The sequence below is a fragment of the Sarcophilus harrisii genome, chromosome 2 (assembly GCF_902635505.1).
Source record: "Sarcophilus harrisii chromosome 2, mSarHar1.11, whole genome shotgun sequence".
Classification (NCBI taxonomy): Eukaryota; Metazoa; Chordata; class Mammalia; order Dasyuromorphia; family Dasyuridae; genus Sarcophilus; species Sarcophilus harrisii.
Window position 1 is genome coordinate 215412291 of NC_045427.1, and position 24987 is coordinate 215437277.

General features: G+C 38.2%; 1 long non-coding RNA gene across 2 annotated transcripts; it reads left to right on the forward strand.

Moving 5' to 3' along the window:
- The first annotated feature begins 4249 nt into the window (after window positions 1-4249).
- LOC116421502 lies at window positions 4250-24955 on the forward strand. Of its 2 annotated transcripts, none has more exons than XR_004231880.1 (3): window positions 4250-5163; window positions 15109-15188; window positions 24846-24955. It is a non-coding gene; the product is annotated as an uncharacterized LOC116421502 (long non-coding RNA). The 2 variants fall into 2 exon arrangements; XR_004231881.1 differs by lacking the exon at window positions 4250-5163 and adding an exon at window positions 5172-5399.
- Window positions 24956-24987: the final 32 nt, after the last annotated feature.

A 24987-nucleotide genomic window follows, 5' to 3' on the forward strand; every position in this document is an offset into this window, starting at 1 on the left:
ATCTGATTGAGAAACAGCTAAACAAATTATGGAACATGAATGTGTCGTGGAATGCTATTGTTCTATAAAATAATGACCAATATGACGGATATGAAGAAGCGTGGGGAGACAGATGTCCATGGGTTGATGCAAAATGAAATGAGCAGAGCCCAGAAAACTATGTACATAATAACTATAATGGCAGAAAAAGGAAGAATAAACAACTGCCAAACAAAATCAAAGGAAATATTGCAAAAGTACAAATATGAGAGGAAAAAAAGAGAGAGGAAAAAACCTTCTACCCATCCCTTTTTCCAGAGATAGGAGTTCCCAAGAATGGTACATTTAAAAATTTTCAGACTTTTTTGATGTATTGATCAATTATACCAATTTCTTTCCTGGTCCTCTTTTTCTTTAATATTATTTGCTATGTGGGATAGATCTCTGGGAGTGGGTGGTAAGTTGTATGATATTTTCTGTTTTGAATTGAATTTATTTAAATATCATTTCAAAATATGTTTTATTGGATATGTGAATATTTGTATGAATGTACTGCTTACTATCGGGGGAAATTATGGTGATATAAAAAACAAATATCAATAAAACATTATTTTAAAAAATAAATTTAACCCTCAAAAAGAGACATAAGAAGATGCCCTTCTACTCATCCCTTTTAGAAGTGAATGCAGTGGGGGTTAGATCCATGAATGTACAACATTGCATATAATACTTTTAAAGTTTAATCTCTTTGTTCCTTTTTGTTGTTGTTCTAAAGAATGGCTGTCTGGGAGTGGGGAAAGGAAGGGATACAGGCAATGTATAAACAAAAAAAAAATCAATAAAAATCTAATTTTAAAAAGAAAAGAAAAAAAAGAAAGGCTATTAGATTTGATTAGAACAACATGAAAACATCAATTTCAATAGAATGGTAGGAGGGAGAAACTTCAGAGAGTAAAAATGCACTTTTGGGAGGAAACCATGTCTGTACCATGTAGGAAACCATGTAGACTTCATTTTTCAATCCTGATATCAGGTTACATGGTCTGATAAAGGATATTGCATAGGTCAAGCTTCATTAAATATATATTTTATTTTCTTAAACTTTTAAATTCCTAAGATCTTCAATGACACTATTTCTTCCAACAAAACAGACCCAGTTCATTCATCCTGCCTAACCTGTGTTATTTGTGCTCCCACAAATCCTCCATAGAGGGTCCATCCTAGAGATTTTTGACATCGGGGTTGTTGTTTTTTTTTTTTCAAGATTATTGTAAATAAGCCCCAAAGGAGGCCTCAAAGTTTTATTATTGAGGAAACAGTGATCTTTGGAGCCAGGAAATCTTAAATTTGTCACACCTGTAACACATACTAGGATATTTCTGTAAGTATTTCTTAAGTGCTTACTGTGTGCTTACACTGTGCTAAGAGACGGGAAGACAAAAATGAAAGTGAAACTATCTTTTCCCTGAACTTACATTTGATCAGGGAAGACAACATGTACATGTATGAATAGCATTCTTTCAACTCCTACTTGCACTGGCAGGTTCAGTCCCAGAGGGTGGAATTTTGGCCCTCAAAGTTCTAGGGGTAACCCCAGAGTACTAGGAATATTTTACAATTGCTCACAAGCCCCAACCAGTATACTCTTTCTCACTGATTATCAGGTGATATCAACTAACTAGCTTTATTTTTAATTTAAGTTTTTTACTTTACAAAAACCTATTTTATCTTCTTCCCATCTACTCACGCCCTCACCACTGGGGGAAAAACATTTAACAAATATGCACTCAACCAAAACAAATTCCCTTGTTTGCCATGTCCAAAGATTTTTTTCAATACACTCCTTGAGGCTATCAGTTGTGATGTTTCACCATTGGTCCTCTGGAGAAATAGTTGGTCATCCATCAGAGTTCTCAAGTCTTTCAAAGTTGTTGCTTTCTATATTGTTGCAGTTACTGTATAAATTAATTCCCTAACTCTACTCATTTCCCTTTGCATCAGTTCATATAAGCCTTCTTGGGTTTTTCTGAAAACATTTTTCTTCATTTCTTATAGCATAATAGTATTCCATCACACCCCCTCCCCCAGTGATGGATAATTCTTTAGTTTTCAGCTCTTTGCCAGCATGAAAAAAAGCTGCTATATGTTGGTACATTTGGGTTGTTTCCTTTTCTCTTTGATCCCATTGGGTTATCAATTAGTCAAGGGCATGCTTAGTTTAGTAACTTTGGGGAGTCGTTTCATATCGTTTTCAATAAAGGCTGGACCAATTCATGATTCCATCAGCAATGCAGTAAAAGGCCTGGTTTCCCATAGGCCTTCCAATATTTGTTATTTTCCATTTTTTTGGTCTTCTTTTGTCAATAAGAGGAAGCTAGATAACACACTAGAAAGATTAATGGGCCTGGAGTCAGAAAAACCTGAGCTGAAAAATGGATCTGGAGTCAAAAAAACCTGAGCCTCAGACACTTACTAGCTGTCTGACAAACTTTGTCTGCCTTAATTTCCTCAACTGCAAAACCCTACCTCCCAGGATTGTGGTGAGGAGCAAATGAGATAATAATTGCAAAGTTCTTAGGACAGTGCCTGGCCCAAAGTATGTGCTAGGCAAATGCTAATTATTATTATTTATTGTTGTTATTATTATTAAAGCGATGGGCGTGAGGTGGTACCTCAGAGTTGCTTTAATTGGCATTTCTCTACTAGGGATTTTGGAACATTTACATGTAGTGATTGATGGCTTCTTTTCAGAAAATTTCCTGCTTATTATTTTGGAGTTAAATTTAGAATTTAAATTTAGAAATATATATTTTACCTTGGCATAATAAGTACAGTTATTTTACAATAATTCATCTCTCCCCCCAAAAAGTCTTGATCTTGCTCTCCCATTAATACAAATAAAATCCAGAAGAAGGTGAAATACCTAGAGAATGCACAGGGCAGTGGGATAACTCCAGAGTTTCTAGAAGCCCTTTTCTTTCCTTCACAGAGTCTTCATGAGGAGATGTCCTTTCTTCATGGTATAACTTTCTTGTGGTCTGTGAGTAGAGCCCCACTAGGTTGTCTCTGGAGATCTCAAGGCAGATGTAGCCATCAGCTTCTGCTGCTTTGTAGACCTTATTAGCAGACCCACGGGGATTCTAAAATCTTGCAGCTTTCCAAAGGCCATCAGGACATTGTCTGGTGGAGAGGGAGGAAGGGGAAGGTGGAAAAAGGGAGAGCTGGAGCTCTGGCTAGAACTGCCTCCATTACTAGTCTGGTTCACCACTAGTATGCTGGATTCTAAAGTTCATCTGAGCAGGATTTACCCTTCATCCAGTCACAGAACCCCAGCCTGCCCCCTTCCCAGGTGGAAACTGAGGTACTACATGGAGCATATGACAGAGCATTAGACGTAGAGACAGGGAGACAGGGCTGGTTATATCATGAGACTAAGAGAGAAATGGCATATAGTCTGAGATTTCCATTGCTGTATCTGTAATGTCGAGAAATAGGAAGGAAGGCCCCCAGAATATAAATTTTGTCAAGGAATTTGAAAAAAAAAACCTCTTATGTTATTACCATAAATGGCAAAATAATGGGTGTGACTTGTGTTGTCTTAACTCATTTCATCCAAAAGGTGGGAGCATTTGGTCCCACCAAAATTGACCAAGGATTTTTTACACCTACTCTAATGCCTTTGGGTGATTGAGTAGATAGATATTTTCTCGTCTGATAAAAGTTTCAGAGTTCCATCTTGATAGGTATTTTACATGGGGTGATTGATTGAGCTTATTTCTATCCTTACATAGAGTCAAAAGAGGTACAAAATCCTTCTGAACTAAGCCATTCACATTTTGTGGCTCAATTTCTCCCAACCAATGACATTAATTTGGCAGTCTGTGACCATGGAACAGATGATTGCTCTGGGCAAAGTTAACTGAACCTTTCCTGGGCTTCAAGAGTGAAGGGAAATACTGAACTGAGAGGGATAGAAAGGAGGGAAACAAGCATTTGTTAAGTATCTGCTATTACCAGGGCAGCTGGATAGTGAAGTGAATAGAGTGCTGAACCTAGTTAATCTTCCTGAGTTCAAATCTGGCCTCAGACACTTACTGTGTGACCCTGGGCTAGTCACTTAACTCTTTTTGCCTTAGTTTCCTCATCTATAAAATGAGTTGGAAAAGGAGATGTCAAAGCACTCTAGCATCTTTGCCAAGAAAACCCCAAATGAGGCCATGAAAAATAAAAAGTACCAAATACTGTGTTAAACACTGTATAAATATCTCATATGATGCTTGCTATGACGCCTGGAGGTAGGCGCTATTACTGAGAAAACAGGCTTTGTGACTTGTCCAGGGTCAGCTAATAAATGTCTGAGGCTGCCTTTGAACTCTGGTCTCCCCATCTCTAGGTCTAATTGCACCATTTAGCTCCCTCACTTTCCAGAATTCACCTGGGGAGGAGGCAGGCTGGAGATCTGATCCTAGATGGTCTTAGCTCACAAGCCCCATACCCAGGCTCCGGGTGAGGGATCAGCAAGGAAAGCCGTATCCCCCTGAGCCCAGAGCTGGACGGCTGCTGCCTCCCTTCCCCTGGGGAATGGCAGCTGTGGGAGATCGTGCAAAATCAGCTGCATTGCCCACGTCTGGGCAGGAGGCAGTGGCTGGGCTTCCCCGCTGTGTCTCCTTCCATGTTCTCCAGAGCTGAGGAGAGTTAGAGTTTGGGGTTTGGGGGAATGGGGAAGGACACCAAGTGATGGAGGTGCAGTTTTCAGATATGGTCACAAAGGGGCAGTGTGAATCTATATACAAATAAGCCCATTGTTGTGAAGATTCTGGGATGAATTTTAAAAGGGGTGTGGGTGGGGAGCTCCCTTCTTGGTCAGCCTCTTTTGGATGTCTTCCAACTTATCAATAGCTTTAAAAAATATGATGTCCAGAAATGAACACAAGATTTCATATATAATCTGGTCAAGGAAGAGGAAACAATCACTTTCCACATTCTGTCGTGGTTCAGAGGAGTGTACAAGAAGGGCTTGCACTTCAGGTGGAAGGATTTGTTCATCCATCCTTGGTCAGTACCCGGCACACTGTGGTTCCGGGAAGCCCCATGCAGCATGTGCAGTGGCCACATCCCAGCAAAACCTTCTCAGCCCATGGGCTGAACCAGGGAGAGGATGATGGACAGACCTCCAAGCCATTGGTGAGTCAGGGGGATGTCCACCCCCAGATGTGGAGACGGCCTCCAGAGAATGGGCAGATAAAAACAGTTTGTTCCAAAGGCTGTGAGGCAGCGGCCACCAGACGTCAATAACTCAGAGGGAGGAAGTCCTTACAACTCTGCCTTACTTAAATCCATTGTACATAGGAGTCCAGACCTCTCTGGTCTTCCAAATGGACAAACCCAGCAGCATCAACTCCCTCACTGTGCATGGAATGGTAGGTAATCCATGGGACTGCCCTACCTGCCATAGGAAGTCGCCCTTTTACCTATGTACTATATGGTATAAATGCTTGTCACTCGTAGGGAGCCACACCCATTACTTTCCCATTTATGTTAAACAAGAGTAACAGGAGAGTTTTTTTTCAAATTTTTTGATAAAATCTATATTCTGGGGGGCCTTCCTTCCTATTTCTTGATATTGCAGATATATTAATGGAAATCTTATATTGCTGACTCTTACTCTTACAATGTAACCAGCCCTATTCTTTTAAAAAATCTATTCATTGTGCCTTCTTTGATGACAACCCTTATTATCTTATTGTAGTGTTCCTTTATAGTTCCTTGCTTGTGGTGTTGCAGCCTGCCTGTGACCACCAGATAACTGCCCTTTGCATGATCCTCATTTTCAGTTCTCCTAAAACTGTAGTAGCCCATGACTCTGAGGCATATAATAGATGCTTTAGGGAGAGTTGTGGATTCATGTAAAAAACTTTGCTGTTTCCCAAAAACCTCCTGTCCAGTTCTAGATCTAAGTCAAAGTCCAGTTGTATCTAAGACACCTTAGATGGATTTTCTAGGTTATCCATCCAAATGGGTATCATCATAGCTTTGATAACAAGGGATTTTTCATATACACGACTTTTTCCAGTAAGGATAATTAGGTTGAATAAACTCTTGAATGATTATAGACATCATTTAGGAGGTTTTGCAATATTCTGGAGGCAGTCAGCATAATGTCATCCGTAAATAGAAGCATCAGAAAGACTTCACCATTTGTCATTCTAACATGGACAGTAAATTTGACATCCTTCAGGATATTGAATATGTTCCCCATCTGATACTTTTTTTTTCTGATATCAATGATACAGTTGTTGAAAAAGGCTATGTCATCATTGTATCTTTCAGAAAATCTTATAGAATTGTCACAATATCACAAAAGTATACCACACACAACATATATAAAGCATATACATCTTTTGCTGAAAAGCAAATGTGTAGTATTTAATAGCGTATGTAATATCTAATAGAATGATAGGCTGAAAATCAGGAAGAGGTGAGTTCAAATCAGACTTCTGTGACAAAAGGAAGTTACTTAATTTCTCTAAGCCTCAGTTTCTCATCTTTAAAATATGAGCAATAATACTTGGAATACCTATTTTTAAAGGATTATTGTGAAAGTCAAATAAGATCCTATATGAAGTATATACAGCATCAGTTCAGTTCTGTTGTCAGTCCTGCCTGACTCTGTGTTTCCATGTGGGTTTTTCTTCCAAAGATACTAGAGTGGTTTGCCATTTCCTTTTCCAGATCATTTTATAGATGAGTAAACTAAGGCAACAGGGCTAAGTGACTTGCCCAAGGTCACACAACTAGTAAGTATCTGAGGCTATACTGAACTCAGAAAGATGAGTCTGCCTGATTCTAAGTCCAGTGTTCTATCTACTATACAATCTGGCTGCTCTGTCATTTCAGATATAATTATTTTAACAATTTTCTCATTCTTCTGTCTTTTGATGGCATTCAGATAGAAACAATCTTAGCACATCATTATCCTAATATTCTTTTATATTTAACATTTTTCAGACTATTTTGTAGATAGATAAAAGATCTAAATAATAAAATAAGAGCATTTCTGTTAAATCTCTGAAAGCATTTTTGGGAAAATTCTAGTAGCCCACAGGATAACAGGGTTGTTGCATCTTATCTTATTCTATCATAATATTAATTTCTTCTGCTATGTTTTAAATTTCATGAAGTTTAGACATTATGAATATTTGGTATTGCCCATAATCCAGGCAACCTATCTCATTGAATTGATTCTCCTATTCTGATAGGTTTTATTTGCTGAATTCTCAAGGATATTTTGAGGGTTGTATTTATAATATAGTGGTTTTTCATCTGGTAGTTTTTCATTATCCTTATAAGGTTATAAACTTGTGGGATACAATTCTAGTTCTCTAACATGTCTAGGGATCACCTAGGTATCATTTGAGGCAGCTAGGTGGTACACTAGACAGAGCACCTAGAGTTAGGAAGATCTGAGATCTTAGTGATCTTAGACTCTTCCTAACTGTTGGACCCTAGGCAAGTTATTTAATCTCATTTGTCTCAGTTTCCTCATCCGTAAAATGAGTTGCAGAAGGAAATGGCAAATCACTCCAGTATCTTTGCCAAGAAAATCCCAAGTGGGATCACAAAGAGTTGGACATAATTGAAAAACAACTCTTTCCTGAGGTGTCAGTTGATAGTAGATTTTTGTATTCTAAAGCAGGCTTTTAGTTTCTACCACTGATTTTCTATCATTTCATTCATCTGATGAATTAACTAATCTAGCTCATTAAGGGGGAACTTTTCCCATATCTAGTGGCAAAGACTGATCTTGAATCACCAGCACAAACTTCTCCATTTCTATAAACAACTATTCATGATTCAGTCACTGGTTTGACACCTCTTTGTCAACATCTTGTTGCTTAAGTTCCTGTGGATGTTGCCCACATGGTGCTTTTTGGTTCCAAGTTTGGATTTGTCCCTGCTACTGGTTCCATATAGAGGTAAACCAACTTTTTAGACAAATGCAATGGTAACTTTTATCTGTTGTCATTCTTTTCTATTGCATTGTTTTGTTCCAAAAGTATTCCTGACATTTAAAGAATCTGTTTGTCATATGCTCTGAGAATATCTATTGATTTTCATCCTCCCTTGTGGTGAGGAAAGTATTCATCTTTCTGAAGATTGCTGGAGTAATAATGGAGGCCGGGGAATTCCTGGGGTAATAAAAAAATTTCCATAGGCTTACTGTTGTGTGGGTTTTTGATTGAATACATTCTAGATGCATCATTTTTTTTTTTACCATGTTTACCATATTTTTATCATGCCCAAACTAGTATTCTCCTATTCTTCTAATCTTGTTTGATGGAATTCAGATAAAAACAGTCTTTGAACAAGTTACTATGTAGTATGCATCTTTTATTACTTTATGATCAGAAACAATATTGCATGGGTGGATAAAATAACTGCTATCTATAGTTGCATAGAAGCATTAAGGTAGATGCTCTTCTATAAGCTCACTGAAAGACATCTCAATCCAACTTTAGTGACAGAAGGGCAGGTATCACAATCGCTTTTGCTCAGTCATTTGTTATTTAGATGTGTCCAAATCTTTGTAACCCCATTTGGTATTTTCTTGGCAGAGAGACTGGAGCAGTTTGCTATTTCCTTCTGCAGCTCATTTTCCAGATAAGGAAACTGAGGCAAACAGGGTTAAGTAACTGGTCCAGAGTCATGTAGCTAGTAAGTGTCTGAGAACTCAAGGAGATGAATCTTTGTGACTCCAGGCTCTATCCACTGGGTTACCCGACTGCCCAATGAGCTGTATCTTATCATTAACTAGAATTGGACTGAAACTGCTTCTCTAATTTTTACTTTGGCTAGATCTCGATATTTAAAGATTTTTCATTTGGTGAAGCTTGGAGATTACAAGTTTTTCATATGGTGTTATTTTCAAGTTTCTAAAGATCAATGTTATATCCAGGTGATTGTGGGCGGAAGTTCAGTCTATGATAATGTTCCAGTTCTAGTTCAGTTTTTTGGCTGAGTTCTCAAGGATATTTTGAGCATTTTGGAAGGGCTGTGGGAAAACAGGTACATTCATGCTGTTGGTGAAGCTGTGAATTGTTCCAGTCATTCTGGGAAGTAATTTGGAACTATGCTCCCAGAGTTATAAAATTGTGCATTCACTTTGATCCAACAGTACCATTAAAAGACCTATACCTGAACTACTTTGAGGTCTCTGTTTGTAGCACTATGTAGTTGACAATCTGACTTAGAGTGGATTGATATCTCAGGTTTGAGACTGAAACAGAACTAGATACTTCTATTTCATCTAACAGTTAATCAAAGGAGATTTACTTAGCCATATAAAAGGAAGGGACATTTAAAGGCTATCAATAGAGCTTGTCAGTGCTGGCTATCATGCTTTATAGCATTCCAGGCACTAAATGGTCTTGCTGGGTATTCAATAGGTGGTCAATTTTTGTAGATTTCTATGATATATTAGTTTCAATTTCCTTGCTTATTTATCACTAAGTCCAAATTCCTTATTAATAACCTTTCTGTAATTTCTGGTGGTGAATACTGGTCCTGAATTGCCAATAAAAATGCCTCCATTTCCACAAACAAACCTGCACCACTTAGCCATTTGTTCAGTGCTTCTTTGTTGGAAGCATGAGTTCATGCAAATGAACTTAGAGCTTTTTGACTCCATCCTTGGATTTTAAACATTTTCAAGACTCTATCCAAAGGTATATGATATTCAGTTATTATTATCAGTGGAATGAGGCCTGCTTGTTCTTTGTATTTCTTTGGAGTTTTGACCTAAATAATATATCATGTGCTATGAAGATGGCTATGGATCCATTCCCTCTTTCTTTTATTAAGGAAGTAATAATCTTTCTACACAGAATGAGGTGAAAGGACTATGCTTTGTTAATATTATATAGGTTTTCATAAGCCAGTTTTTCATTGTCTTTCTTTCATTTTCCATTTTAAAGTTCTGAAATTGTACACTAGGAATTATATTGTGGAAAGGTTATTTGCTTTAAACATGTTTCTTACATTGAGATTTTTTCCCCAGCATTTAGCTATAGTTTCTCTCTTTGGTAGGTCTCTGTTCAATGTATTTTACCTGTAGGAGACTGAAATATCTATACATATCACTTGTGTTCATTGGTTCGCTATCTTTTCTTGGTGTACAATAAGAATTTTACATTCATTGAGTCCAGTGATATTTTAATAACATTGGAGAAAGATTATATGACATGAAAAAGCTATTTAATGTGATTTTTGGTGAAACTATTTAGCTTGATGTCAATCATTTGAATACTGAACACCAGTTTTTTCTGGACAGTAAGATTCTCAGCACCTGGACACAGGACTTTTGGGAGATGAAGGAACTGAATAAGTTTTAAAGTAAAATAGTGATTCCCACCCCTCACCCCCTTTCAGTGGAAGGAAAACATAATACAAGTAGAATCAATGTGCTGAATAAGAAGCATACAGTTTGGAAGAAAAGTTTGGAGTAATTGAAGTCAGAAAGACAGTAGGAACATTTATTGCCACTTTAGTGTAAGAAGTTAAAACTATGCAGTTATCCCGAAGTTAAAGATTAAAAACTATGACTGATTAGGTTTTCTAGGAAATATGGTGATCCTTTTTCCTTCCTCCTCTCCTCTCCTCTCCTCTCTTTTCCTCTCTTCTTTTCTCCTTTCTTTTCCTCTCTTCTTCTCTCCTCTCTCTTTGTCTCTCTCTCAGTATGTCTTTCTCTGTCTCTCTCTTCATTTCCCTCCTTCCCTCCCTCTGTCTCTCTTTCTGTCTCTATCTGTCTGTCTGTCTCTCTCTGTCTCTGTCTCTCTCCCCTCCCCATGCTAGTTTTTCTAGTCTTCCTGTTCATTAAGGTCCATTTATACTTTCCATTATAATTAGTACTATTGCCAAATAATCATATAATCAATCATGACTGCTCTGGTTTGAGTGCATCAGTATTTGTGAGTGATGAATTGCAGAAGAGACGGGAACAGGAGAGAAGTGAACAGATAGTAGAAGCCAAATCCACTTGAATTTTTACCTGAACAGTTTGGTTGAGGACTCAGAAGGTAAATGAGAGAAAATCTCATTGATGCTGATTTCCTATTTTATAAACTTACTAAAGCAAAGCAAATGTGGATCTAGGTTTTCTTTCCTAGGACCCAAACATAGCAGGTGGCTGTCTGGTTTGTAGGGGAGAAGAAGAATGGGCATTGTTCAGTAAACTAGTTCAATAAAATAATTATAGTGGGATTTCATCTTCTCTGCATCTTTTAGTCAGTTATATGATAAAGAGATGTGGTCTGCTGTGCTTATGAATCTTGAGTTGATTCAGCTGAGCGAAGTTCCCTTGCCTAACTAAGTTCCCCATCATTTTTCACCAGCTAAATCAGCAAGTATCTGTAGCTTCTAATGCATAAAACAAAACTTTTTTTCCTTTTTCTTTTTGGTATTCAGACTACCAGGAAATAATACAAACAGCTTGAGCCTTTAGAACTCTAAGTCAACCAAGTCTCAAGGATGGCCTCTATACACTTTAAGGAAAACTAGCCTAACTTGCATGGGGGCTATGCCTAGAAGTGCTATTCCTTTCTTACTTTTGCCTTTGCGAATACTTAGTTCCCTTCAAGGGTCAGTTCCAATATCACCCCTTACAAGAGACCTTTACTCATTCCCCTACTTGTTATAGTCAACTGTCTCCATGAACCAAAATACTTTGTATTTATTTTATATATTTTTTGCATTTTTAACTGTTTACATTACATTTCCCCCCATCAGAATGTAATTTCTGCTTCTTGTGTAATAAAGAATTGGAAATAAATGAAATATCTATTGATTGGAAAAAACAGCTAAACAAATTTTGGTGCATGAATTAATAATATTGTATTATACTAAGCAATGATATAAAAAATTCAGGGAAGCATTCAGGAACCAATCTGAACTGATGCAGAACTAAGTACCTTGAGCCAGAAAAAAAATCATAAGCACAATTACTGTAAAATTGTAAATAGAAAGAACACTAAAAGGGAATCATAATGTATAATAATAATGACCAAGAAGCTTGGCCCTGGAAAAAACAAGAAAATTTTGTTGCAGATGGAGGCGACTATGGATGTGGAATATTTTATATATTGCCATATTAAATTGATGTGATAGTTGGTTTTGTTGAATTGATTCCCCTCTTTTTTATGCTTTGTTATGAATAGTAAGATACTTTGTTTGCAAGGAAAAGCAAAAAAGGAAATGAAGATGATATACAAGATATATCTTTATATATTTTTCCTCTTTTAAAATTTGCTTAACATTCACTCAAAATTGAATTCCAAATTCTCTCTTGCCCTTCCCTCACCCACTGAGAAGGCAAGCAATATATCAATTATGCATATGAATTCATGCAAAACATATTTCCATATTAACCATGTTGAAAACAAACCAAAACAATAAAAAGCAAGAAACATAAAGGAGGCAAAATAAGTATGCTTCAATTTATACTCAGTTCATCAGTTCTCTCTCTGGAGGTAGATAGGTAGTATTTTTTCATCATAAGTTCTTTGAAATTATTTTAGGTCATTGTATAGCTAAATTATTGTACAACATCACTATTAATATGGAAACTTATCCCAGTTCTGCTCACTTCACTGTACATTAGTTCATATAAGTCTTCCCAGGTTTTTCTGAAACTATCTTGCTTATTTCTTATAGCATGAATTTATATTAAAGATATAAATATATATATATATATGTGTGTGTGTGTGTGTGTGTGTGTGTGTGTATTCCATCACAATTATATACTACAACTTGTTTAGACATTCCCTAAATGACAGGTATCCACTCTAATTTCAATTCTTAGCTAGCACACACACACACACATAAAAAAAACTGCTATAAATATTTTTATACATATGAGGTTTTTTTGCCTTTCTTTGATTTCTTTAATAGTGATATTGCTGAGTCAAAGGGTATGTAAAGTTTTATAGCTTTTGGGCACAGTTCCAAATTGTTCTTCAGAATGTTGAGATGAGTTCATAATTCTGCCAACAGTGCATTAGTATCCCAATTTTTCTACATCCTCTCCAGTATATATCATTTTCTTTTCCTGTCATGTTAGTCAATCTGATAGGTATGAGGTGGTATCTCAGAGTTGTTTTAATTTGCATTTCTCTAATCAATAGTGACTTAGATAATTTTTTTATGTGACTATATGTGACAAGAGCTTTGGCTTTTCTTACCAAAAACACCTATTTATGCTTTGACCAATGTTCAATTAAGGAATGACTTTTATTTTTTAAAAACTTGGCTCAATTCCATACGTATTTTGAGAAATGAGGCCCATTTCTGAGAAGCTTGCCATAAAAATTCTTTGCCAAAATTCCTGCTTTCCTTTTAATTTTTGCTGATTGGTTTTGTTTGTGCAACACTTTATTAACTCTTAAGTATTCAAAATTATCCATTATGCTTCTTGAGTTCATCTCTATCTCTTCTTTGATCATAAGCTCTTTCCTTACCCACAGATTTAACAGGTAAAATTTTCCATCCTCCTCAATTTACTTATAAGATCATCCTTTATATGCAATTTACCCATTTTCACCTTATTTTGGTGAAATGGTGATCTATACCTAGTTTTTGCCAAACTGCTTTCCAATTTTCCCAGCAATTTTTGACAACGGTGAGTTCTTGCTCCAAATGTGTGGATCCGAACTGATGCTGAGTGAAATGAGCAGGACCAGGAGATCTTATATACTTCAACAACAATACTATATGATGACCAGTTCTGATGGACCTGGCCATCCTCAGCAATGAGATCAACCAAATCATTTCCAATGGAGCAGTAATGAACTGAACCAGCTACACCCAGAGAAAGAACTCTGGGAGATGACTAAAAACCATTATATTGAATTCCCAATCCCTATATTTATGCCCACTTGCATTTTTGATTTCCTTCACAAGCTAATTGTACAATATTTCAGAGTCTGATTCTTTTTATACAGCAAAATAACGTTTTGGTCATGTATACTTATTGTGTATCTAATTTATATTTTAATGTATTTAACATCTACTGGTCATCCTGCCATCTAGGGGAGGGGGTGGGGGGTAAGAGGTGAAAAACTGGAACAAGAGGTTTGGCAATTGTTAACGCTGTAAAGTTACCCATGCATATAACCTGTAAATAAAAGGCTATTAAATTTAAAAAAAAAAATGTGGATCTTTGGATTTGTCAAACACTAGATTACTATGATGATTTACTATTATGCATTGTATACCTAATCTATTCCACTGATCCATAACTATCTCATAGCCAATCCCAGATTTCTTTTCTTTTCTTTTTTTGCTGAAGCAATTGGGGTTAAATGACTTACCCAGGGTCACATAGCTAGGGAGGGTTAAGTGTCTGAGACCAACCAGATTTGAACTCAGGTCCTCCTGACTCCAGGGCTGGTGCTCTATCCACTGCACCACTTAGCTGCCCCTCTATCTAGATTTTCAAGAGGGTATAAGCTCATTGAAGTCAGGAACTGTTTTTTTTTTTTCTTCGTTATCTTCAATACTTGGCATAATGCCCTGTACATACTAGGAATTTAATACGTGCTTGTTTAATTCATGTTTTGTGGTCCTCATTATGTCAGTTGATTTACATCTGTGAAAGTTTAATGTGACCTTATAATTGTGGCATATTTTTTCTTCTATTGATTACTTTTTTTGTATCAATAATTTGGTCAGGATGGAGTTGTTTTGGTTAAATACCATATCTTTCCCATGTTTAATCTTTCTTCTAGCTTTGTACTAATTTTAATCTTTATTCCAACAAGTTGGTGGTCTGAGTGCCCACAGACAGCTGATTCAGGAATGACTCTCATATCAGTACTGATTCATTCTATGTTTGTTAAAATACAATCAATTTTATTTTTTATTATGTTATTTCTCTTACCTGTCTGAAATCTTTTGATTCTTTTCTCAAAGAAACTATTCAGCACATATAGTTGTTTGTCCTTTTGTGGTCTAAAAGTCTTTGGCTTCTGAAATTTCTTATTTCTAAGCTATATTTTCTTCTATTTTTGCATGTGATTCTATTTTATTTAAAAATTAACAAAAAATCTATTTTCTTTCTTTTGCCCTTCCATGTAGAAAAAGAAAAGGGGAAAAAAATCCTTGTAACAAATATACAGTCTCATTCTGCTGCCTGATTCAATCTCCTCTATCAGAAGGTAAGTAACATGCTTTGTTATCAGTCTTCTAGAGTTATACTGAGCCATATTTTTCAACTTATTTTGTCTATTTCCATATTTTTCATTCATATAATCAAATATCCAAGTATATGCTGATTTAATTTGGAGGGTCTTATCCAGTTCCTCTTAGAATTCCTTTACTTCTTCATTTTCTGTAGCATCATATGCCATAATAATTTTCTTGGTGGTCTATTTAAATATTTATCATGCAACATGAGATGACCAAAGATCCCATAACAAATTGTCTCTTGTTACCTCACAGTAAATGCATTATCTGCCAACCCTTTTCTCTTTCTCCACCAATAAACCTCAAAGCCATTCTTCTATTCAGCTCTGAATTCCTTCTGTATTCTGATTTTAGTTATTGTGAGAATATCAAGATCGATATGGTTTAGCTCCAGTCTCACTGCTGGTAATGATCTTCATGCTTAAGTAAGGTTAGTTCTTAGAAAGCAGTTTCTCCCTGGGACCATACTTGGAAGCTTTTCCAGCATAGTTAACCCTGAGGGTCACTTACATGATGATGTGGCAGTGGAGGGTGTGGTAGATTGTCAGCCATCTAAAATGGCTTATTCTTTTCTTTCTTTCTTTTTTTTTTACTGAGACAATTGGGGTTAAGTAACTCGCCCAGGTTCACACAGCCAGGAAGTGTTAAGAACTTGGATCCTCCTGACTCCAGGGCTGGTGCTCTGTCCACGCACCACCTGGCTGCCCCTTCAATGGCTTATTCCTGAAGTCTGGCCATTTGCCTTTCTCCGATCCTGTGGTATCTCTGACTCTCCAGTCTTTCAGAAGTCACTGATCTTGCTTCCACAATTACATTTACTAGTCCCTCAGTACTTTGGGATGAATTTCATTTGACTGGAACTCTTCTATTCTCCACTAGATTTGTTTTAAATTCCTATTGGCTATTGTCTTTCCTTGGCATTCTCCCTGGCAAAGAAAAGAGTTGAAAAGTTCTGACCTTTTCTCCAGCTGTGATCCTGAGCAGTGGTCTTGTCTATTCTTTGACTTTCTTTCCCCACAATGTAACTTTAAATTTGGGAGTATGGGGCCCTTTTGTTGTCATTTTCCTTATGAGCCTCAGCCCATTCTAATCTTAAGCAGCCCAGACATTATTCTTAGAGATCCAGGCTATTCTCTTGTATTCTTTCTATTATTTTATTTTTCATAATCTACTTTTGTGTCCATTTTCTATGTCTCTTTAAAAAATCTTAAATCATTTTCTTGTTTATTTACATTGATCTCCTTAGACAATTCCCTTTTCATCTTCACTTTGTAATTGTTTCTTTCTGTGATTTCATAACCTTGAAGCTTCCTGTTGTACGTATTGTACAAGACTGTGTATTCCATCTCTGAATTCTTTGAAATCTACTTTCCCAATATCTCCTCTATCACCAAATCTAAGATGAAATAGTGCAGAGGGCTGAAATTATTGAATTCAATGCACTGAAGTCAGGACTGCCGAGCGCTTGAGGCTAACTTCTGATTGGACGATACTCTATGGGCATATGCTTGGAAAATGGTCCTTTCCATTAACCGTACTGGCTCAATAATTGGTGTATAGAGGATTGTAGGAGAGACTAGGGAGTGGAGTAAGACCAGCGAGGGACACACTCTGGTGGTAGATGAGGGAGAAGGCACTTGCAGAGATTCTCTTCCATCCCCTTCACTTCTACCCCTAAAGATGAAGAATAAAGACGGACTTTTGCTTATCTTGACTCTGACTGATTCTGGGGTGTCCTGAGTGCGAGCACGGTTGTTACATTTGGCGCTCAAGTGTGGGAACCAAGGACCCTAACTTCACTGAAGAAGTCTCTGGTGACCAGGAAATAGTGTATTTAAATAGACAAACAGGACACTTAACTTTGTTAAGAGTTAAACTAGTAACCTTTTCTAGCTACAATGGGGCAGATATTGGGAAAAGATCCAGCTTCAGCCCCAGCCTCACCCCCACCCCCACCCCAAGCAGATGCTATAGAAAGTATGCTTAAACTGATCAAGAGACAAGGATTAATTGTAACTTGGTTGCAGATGGCTAGACTGTTGGGTACATTAAAATGCATGTCCCCTTGGTTCTTAAAGGAAGAAGAGATAGTGCTAGATAAATGGAAGCTGGTAGGAGAGCAATTATGCAAATACTACAATGATAATAGTCCTTGTTCAATTTCCAAGGGGACATTCTATACATACAACATAATACAATTGGCCTTAAAAAATCCTGCTACTTATAGAAAAAAGGAAAATTCTAAAAATGGCCAGATGAGGAAGGGTGAGGAAAATAAGGAGGATAAAGGAGGGATTAACAGCAATATCACCAGAGGGCATGAGGAGTTAAGTGAGGATGAAGGGCCTGGTAAAGGATGAGGTGAAGGGTGTGGTGAAGGGTGTGGTGAAGGGTGAGGTGAAGGGCATGGTGAAGGGCGCATTGATTCTCGTTCTCACAGAGCAGCTTCAACCCCGCCTGCACCAGAACTGGTTCTTGACACACCCCCATCAACTTCACCTTCTGGGATGGAGGGGGAAGGAATAGTGGGAGGGGCAGTGACACCACCAGCACCTCTCCCAAAAAAATCACCTCCTCCTATGATTAGATTGCAAAAGGCAGTAGTTAAAGCCAGGGAAGAAGGCCAGAATTTAAGTGATTTGCAACTGGAAGTGTATCCAGTGATTCAAGAGTTTGACTCTTTAGGTCAAGAAAGCAGAAGATACACTCCTTTTAATATAGAAATCCTCAAAGACCTGAAAAAGGCTTGCAGCCTTTATGGAGCTACATCAGCTTATGTTAAGATGTTATTACAGAATTTGGCTTATAAAATCTTAACCCCTAGGAACTGGAAATCTATAGCAAGAACATTCTTAGAACCTGGACAAAACTTGTTGTGGCTCTCTGAATATAGTGAGCTCTGTAGGATACAAGCCCAACAAAATAGTCAAAGTGGAGTTAATCCTCCAATCACCTGTGACCAACTAACAGGTGTAGGTTCTTATGCAGAAATTTCAGTACAGACTAATTACCCCATAGCAACATATGGGCAAATTGCTGCTGCTGCTATCAAAGCATGAACTTCGCTTCCCCAATAAAAATGACAAGGGTGAAGCTTTCACAAAAATAACACAAGGGCCAAATGAACCCTTTGCTGATTTTGTGGGATGTCTGCAGACAGCTGTCATACGAACTAATGGTGAAAAAGCAGTAACAGACATTTTGATAAAGCAACTTGCTAAAGAAAATGCTAATGAGGTTTATAGAAGAATTATACTAGGACTACACAAGGATGCTCCTTTAGAGGATATCATAAGATGCTGTGCCATAGTGATCACAAATGCCTTTTATAGCCAGGCTATGATGTAGACTTCCCAAAATCCGAACATGGGAAGACAGAGTCCCTTTTGGCAAGGGACTTCCAGAGAGACTCATCAATGCTTTCAATGTGGTAAAGTAGGGCATCTGAAAGCTCAATGTTGGCATAGAGACAGAGTGAGAAAACAGGGTGGGAGAACAAGATCCAATACCCCATGTCCAAAATGCAACAGAGGCTTCCATTGGGCCTCAGAATGTAGACAGGTTCAGGGAAACGGGATGGGGGCCTAGCCCCAGGGCCCTAGGCAAAAACACTTGGGGCATGATGGCAGCCAATGGTACATCCAGAGAGTGCCTAGAAGTCCAATACCCCGATATGACAAATCAACCAGGAAGCCATATGATGGGAGAAGGGGATTACATAATCAACCAACCAGGAAGCAACCTGATGGGAGAAAGGGATTACAATTAGGGAGAATAGAGTTGTATGCAGCTGGGACTACTGAAATACCCCCTGGAGAGGTGAAATCTGTTCCTCTCCAGCCTATGGAACCCTTGCCTCCAGCCACAATAGGCTTGACCATTTCATTTCCTGAGAGCACTTATAAAACAGTGTCTATCCATACACTGATGTGAAAAACTGGGGAATGTGTAGATAATATCCCAGTCACCAATACAGGTAGACAATGGGTGACTTATCACCCAGGAGAAGTAGTAGCATCAAGTTTACTGATACAGACTCCTAATAAGCAATCTGGTGATAGTTGCCCAGATTCTGACTCCCAGCAAAATAATCCAGGAATATACTGGACAGCAGCTGTGACAGCTGACTGACATATGCTCACTATCTACATAAATGGATACCATTAGAAAGGTTGGTAGACACGGTTACAGATCATAGAGTAATTAGAGGTGCCAGTTGGCCTAGTCACTGGCCAAAGACACCTACATGTCTGGTGTGGGAGGATCAATGGCAGCTGAAGTTAGTGCTACCCCTTTGAGATGGATATTTGAAGGTGAAACAGGAGCTTTTACTCCTTTTATAGTTGAAAAAATCCCCATCAATCTGTGGGGAAGAGACACAGTTGTAAAATTACAACAATTAGGATTAAATATGAGTATCTCAGTTTTTTAGGCAGGGCTGCTGTTGAAGGCCTGTCAACACTTTCACCTGTTTCTATGCAAAGGAAAACTGATACACCGGTGTGGATAGAACAGTGGCCCTTAGGTAGTGATAAAATTCAGGCCTTATTAGATCCTTATCCAAGCATTTGCAATTATGGGTGTGCCACAAGCAATAAAAACAGATAATGGACCTGCATATACTTCCAAACATTTTGCACACTTTTGTGCACAGTATAAGATTTTACACACCACTGGCATACCCTTTAATCCTCAAAGACAGGCAATAGTAGAGGAGAAACAGACATTAAGATGCTCCTCCAAGAACAAAAGAAAGGGGGAGCCACAGGTAACCCTATAGAACTTCTAAATCTAGCTCTTTATACTATTAACTTCTTGATTTTTGACAAAGATGCACTGGCTGTAACAGACAGGTTTTATAACCCACCGGAAGGGCAATGTCCAGTGCGAATAGCGCCACTATCTTTAGATAATTGCCAGGTGATGTGGAGAGATCCAGAGAGTGGTGAATGGAAGGGACCAGATTATCTCTACAGGTGGAGAAGGAATCAGATGGGAGCCAATGAGCTGTATTTGCCTTGTCCATCGCAGAGAGACGGAGCAGACCCTTGAAACAAAGGAGAAGACCCAAGAAACATCAGACGGTTCCGTTGCTGACTGTGCCCACTACTGAAAGAGCCTGGCAGTTATGGCGTTTGACTCATGGACATCAAAAATTGTTGGACTTCAAAACCCTCAGGAATCAGTGGATTCTCTGAGACATGATAAGATTGTTGTAGGACCTGAAAACCCTCAGGAATCATTGGATTTTCTGAGACATGATAAGATTGTTGTAGGACCTCAAAACCCTCAGGAATCATTGGATTCTCTGAAATATGATAAGACTGTTGTAGGACTTCAAAACCCTCAGGAATCATTGGATTTTCAGAGAAATAAGACTGTTGCAGGACTTCAAAATCTGCTGGGATCATTGAATTCCCTAACACATAAAAAGACAGTTGCAGGACTTCAAAAACTTGCAGGGATCATTGGATTCCCTGACACATGAAGCAATGGACAATAGATTGATTTTGGACTATTTCTTGGCTGCTGAAGAAGGCGTATGTGTGACTGTTGTTTACATACCCTCCTTCTAGGACTTCTGGAAATCTCTTATAATACCGTATTGATTTATATTGTTGGTTATATCACTATTTGCATATACAATTCATGTCTGTTGCACCACATTGAGCCTGTATTGACTGTGGGGAGAGTCATCACTAATAGTCTGTGCCCTATTGCTATGTGCTCGTGTAATAGCTCCCATGCTGATGGGTTTGTGCATACCTGTTTCTAATAAGAGCCTTCAGCCCAGAAACCCGCTAGCAACCCCCACTTCTCTTTGGTGCTTTTCATCTCCCTTCCTGAGATGTCAGGGAGGCTGTGATCACCTCCTTCTGGGGGCTCTCACCATCTTGAGAAGTCAGGGATGGCGTGACCACCTGTGTTCTAAAATAAAAGAAAGTGGGAGATGGAGGGCTGAAACTATTGAATTCAATGCACTGAGGTCAGGACTGCCGAGCTTGAGGCTAACTTCTAATTGGACAATACTCTATGGGCATATGCTTGGAAAATGGTCCTTTCCACTATCTGTACTGGCTCAATGATTGGTGTATAGAGGATTATAGGAGGGACTAGGGGGTGGAGAAAAGCTAGCTAGCCAGGGACAAACGCTTGGCGGAGACGAGGGAGAAGGGCTTGTGGAGATTCTCTTCCATTCCCTTCACTTCTACCCCTAAAGACCAAGAATAAAGACGGACTTTTGCTTATCCTGACTCCTGGGGTGTCCTGGGTGTGAGCGTGGTTGTTACAAAATGGTCATTTCTCAAGATTCCCCTAGCACTTCACCCTTCTCACTGGTCAGAAACAGGTCTAGCATTGCAACTCCCACACTGGTTTCTTATTGAAAGATGAAATTGTCAATAAAGCAAGACTAGGAATTTATCGGTTATGTTTTTGGCAAATAGGTCCAATAGACTGTGAGACAGTGATAGGGAGGAAGGAATGAATGCTGAATCTGGAATGAGATTAAGAATACCCAGTCTATATGACACTGAACCAATAGCATTACCATTGTGGATGTGTTTCTGTATCAGCAAAATGAAGCAGTACTCAAAGAACTTACTTTGGGCCCAAATCTATGAACTTATGGTCAGAACTTTTGACTCTTTCTACTGGGAAATACCTTTGAGCCAGGCTCTACCTTTTTTCTTTCTTTACCAAGCTGAAAACTCTGATATATTGGTTCATCTCTCCCTCCCACTTTTAAAGAATTATTTTATTGTATATCATTTCTTCCTTTTTCCAATGTTTGGAGCACAGTTAATTTTATAGAATTCATGTTTCTTTCATGAATTTTCACCAAAATATTCTTCACCATGCTATCCTGGAATTGTTCATATGATTGTATCTTTCTCAAATACATTGCTTCTCTATCCTTTCTCTTATCCATCCTGTTCCTTTTGAATGAGACATGCTGTTCCAATCTTAGCCCAGTCACGGATTTTCATCTCATCAAACCTCATTGAAGTGATACCTACATTCCTTCTCCCATTAAGGTCACTAATTATCATTTTGCTGGCCATACAAACTTGTAGCATGATAGAGCTGGAGCTGGAAGTAATCTAAAAGACTATCTATTTAACAGGTGAAGTAACTGAGGCTTAAATTAAGTAGGAAACTTGCCCAAGATCACATAGGTAGTAAGCATTAAAGACCAGGTTACATTTGTGTAAAGGACAAGGGTTGGTTTCCATAAATCCACTATGCACCTGAGTGCACGAGGCTTTCTTTTGGTTCTTCCAGTATTTCAAGGTCTTAGGTGACAATCGCATCTCCTTTTCTGGTCATATATATATATATATATATATATATATATATAATTTTATTTATTTATTTTTTTTCCCCTTGAGGCAAGTGGGATTAAATGCCCTGCCTCAGGTCACACAGCTAGGAAGTGTTGTGTCTAAGAGTAGATTTGAAGTCAGGTCTTCCTGACTTCAGGGCTGGTGTTCTATCCATTGCACCACCTAGCTGCCCCGGCTTTTGATGTCTTTTGTCACTTCTTTCAATTGCATTTGATGGTGAAAGACAAGTTATTCCATTTCTTCATCAGTAAAGTTGCTGGCAAGGTAACTGCTAAGGTTCCTCCTACGTTTGAAATTTTGATTTTGTATTAGACAATGAATACACGAGTGTGACTGGGGAATAAAGTTTATGTGGAAGAATATGTAGAAAGGTCACTTGGGACCTCCATACAGAGGTGAATACCTGGCTGAAAAGCTTGGGATGTTCCACGGAGGCCAGGGGCCACTCACCATTTTCATGAGGAGCTTGTTTGGATTTGCCTTTTTTTTTTTTGAGCGGTGGACTTTATAGCAAAGTTTACTAGTAGTATGTAATAGTTATTTGGGTTAATTCTAAGGGAATGGAGGAAGAATTGGATTACATGGCTCCAAAGGGATTTGCTGGCTACTCCCGTTCAACAGGGCAGTGAGGATATATTGAAGGTATCTGAGCAGAGAGTGAATTATTTTGGGGATGATATCACAGGTGTGTACAGTAGAGCTGGAGGGCAGAGGCTACAGTTAATATTTCCTTTAGAGGAGACAATTAGAAATGTCCAAGTGTGAGATGGTGAAGACTCAAGCTAAAGTAGTAGTAGGAAGGCAATGAGGGAAAAGGATTAAAATAATGGATTTTGAGCTTTTGGTAACTAGTAGGAAAAAATACAATTTAGTATAAAGTTTTCATTGGAGTAGCCTCTGGCTTAAAAGAATCAGTTTCAAAGTTTCTCAGACTGTTAGTTATGAGTTTAACTGTTACCCCAGAAACTTAATCTATAGCCAGGGAGTTAGGGTTTAAGCCACTATCTTTCTCCATCCCAATCCTTCAGGGACTTCAACTTTATCCCCGCTATATTGACTGTAGAGGAAGAGCTAGGAATCTAAATTGAGCTTATAGGGAGTCAAATAACTTTTAACTATCTATCAGGGGTCCTCAAACTACGGCTGCAAGCCAGATGCGGCAGCTGAGGATGTTTATCCCCCTCACCCAGGGCTATGAAGTTTGTTTATTTAAAGGCCTACAAAACAAAGTTTTTATTTTTACTATAGTCCGGCCCTCCAACAGTCTGAGGGACATGAACTGGCTCCCTATTTAAAAAGTTTGAGGACCCGTGATTCCAGGCATTAGAAAAATGGAAGTTCAAAAGGTGATGTGCAGAGAACCCCCCCAATGGGAATTTGGGGAGCATTTGCACCTAAGTATGGGGCAAGTCTGCCACATTTGAAAGAATTTAAGCATATCAGAACGAGAAGTCACATATTCACTTTACAGATGGAGAAAAATGATTTAGTGAAAATTCTGGCCTGACTCACCAGCTCGAAGTTCTTTCTATTATACTATACTCTGTTCACTTTTATTATTAGTCACTTAGTCCCAACGAACTGAGAGAATCATGCTGAGCTAGTCTGTCAACACCAGGGAAAACTAGCATTCTACCATTCTAGAACATAAGCTCTTCTCTAAAACTTCTGCCAAGTAGAACTTTTAGAAGACTAGAGAAGAGCAACCAAAGATATAGATATTACAGAGAGACAATAGATAAGACTCAAGGTCTTTTGTATCTATATGGATACTAGTTATCTCTTCAGTTGAAATTAAAAGGACTTAAACCTAAAAGTTTGGGGCTGTATAATGATGGGGATGGGGAAGAAATACCCAGAGGAAATAGTGGATAAACACAATAGAAATCTGGGTTAAGTATTAACTGCCTGGGGCATTTAAAAAAAATTTAGACACCAATGTTTCCATTAGTTTCCGCCCAATTTTACTTGTGTTCTCTTAAATGTTATATTCTCCTACTACTAAACTGGCACTGCTTTATAGATGCAAAATAAGTTGCTTTCAGATAGCTTAGCCAAAGAAGTCTAAGCAAACCAAGATCTCCGATTTACTCCATTCTACATTCCCACTGCCAATAGTCAGGTTCCCTATCAACTGAAACATTAGAGCAGTTTGGGTCCCTCTCATCTATGCGATTCTATACAAAATCCCTAACATTTAAGTAACTTTCTGACACTGGGCTTAAGTGTTTTGCCATTTCAAACTCTCACTAGCTATAGAGTGACAAGTATTCTCTTTTACAGGAAAAACCAGGACACAGGTGAAGTGACTTGTCCAGAACCCATTCAGTGGAAAGAGTGGGTGATTTGATCCCATATATTGCCAACTCAAAAGTTCAACACCTGATTCACTGCTCTATCTCACTGACTGGGTATTATTTCTAGG